This window comes from Neovison vison, chromosome 5, assembly GCF_020171115.1.
Source record: "Neovison vison isolate M4711 chromosome 5, ASM_NN_V1, whole genome shotgun sequence".
NCBI lineage: Eukaryota > Metazoa > Chordata > Mammalia > Carnivora > Mustelidae > Neogale > Neogale vison.
Genome location: NC_058095.1, coordinates 117,043,265 through 117,044,418, shown reverse-complemented (window position 1 = coordinate 117,044,418; position 1,154 = coordinate 117,043,265). Strand labels below are relative to the sequence as shown.

The 1,154-nt window shown below is 32.4% G+C and overlaps 1 non-coding gene across 1 annotated transcript; it reads right to left on the bottom strand.

Moving 5' to 3' along the window:
* Positions 1 to 510: 510 nt before the first annotated feature.
* LOC122908066 lies at positions 511 to 618 on the bottom strand. Its single transcript, XR_006384860.1, has one exon. It is a non-coding gene; the product is annotated as a U6 spliceosomal RNA (small nuclear RNA).
* Between the last annotated feature and the right edge of the window lie 536 nt (positions 619 to 1,154).

Here is a 1,154-nt window from a genome sequence, read left to right as displayed (position 1 = left end):
TCAGGATCCTTCAAGAAAATCACAATTTTCATATTAAAAGTAAATCTCTACTATTAAAGAAAAAATAACAAGATATTAAGACTTTATACTAAAGTCTCATAGAAACCATTCTGTATGATTTCATTATCCCCTACTATGTCATCTCCTCAAAAGAACTTTTGATTTTTTTTTAAAGATTTTACTTATTTATCTGAGAGAGAGAAAGCAAGCACTAGTGGCAGAAGGGACAGAGGAAATGGAGAGGAGAAGCAGACTCCCCACTGAGCAGAGAGCCTGATGTGGGGCTTGATTCCAGGACCCTGGGATCATGACCTGTGCCAAGGCAGACACTTAATTGACTGAGCCACCCAGATGCCCCTCAAAATAACTTTTTAAATAAAAGAAGATAAATATTGCTGCCATGTTCAGTTACATAGGATTATTTGGAACTAAAAATAAAGAATTTTACACCTAAAAATCAAGAATTTTCTTGTCCTTCAATTACATACTTTTGAATATATGTCAATTGAAATCGGGGTGGGAGATTTTTCACCAATTCCATGTCATCCTTGTGTAGATGCCATGCTAATCTTCCTTGTAGTTTTCCAATTTTAGTATATATGCTGCCAAAGTGAGCACTGGGAAGGGAGGTTTTCAATATAAAATTACTTAATATTGAAGGGAAGTGAGAAAGAATGTTAGTTTATTTATATAAAGTACGATGACAATCTAAGCATTTCAAAACTATCAATATATTTAAACCATCAAATATACCATCAAACCATCATATTAGATACCTTACTTAATTTCTGGCAATTCTTGCCATTTTTCAAGGGTTTTCTTTTAATGAATACTTGACCTTAAGAAAACATTCTATCTTGTGAGTTCCTGGATTAGTTAACTTTTAGTTATGGCTACAATTTGTTTTCTGTCTATTAGTCATCACTGGGATAAAACTAGATATTATATAAACAGTGAAGAGAGATCTTTAACTTAGATTTCCTTGGGGAACTAGGGACAATGAAAGATCACCAGGTTGTAAATAAGCTTAGTCTTAAAGGAAGAATTAGAGAAACATCAGTGAAAGTGTTGATGAAAACATTCCAGAAAGAACAATTAGAAAATGTGCAAAATCATGAAGACATAGTAACACATAATTTTTTTAAAAGATAATT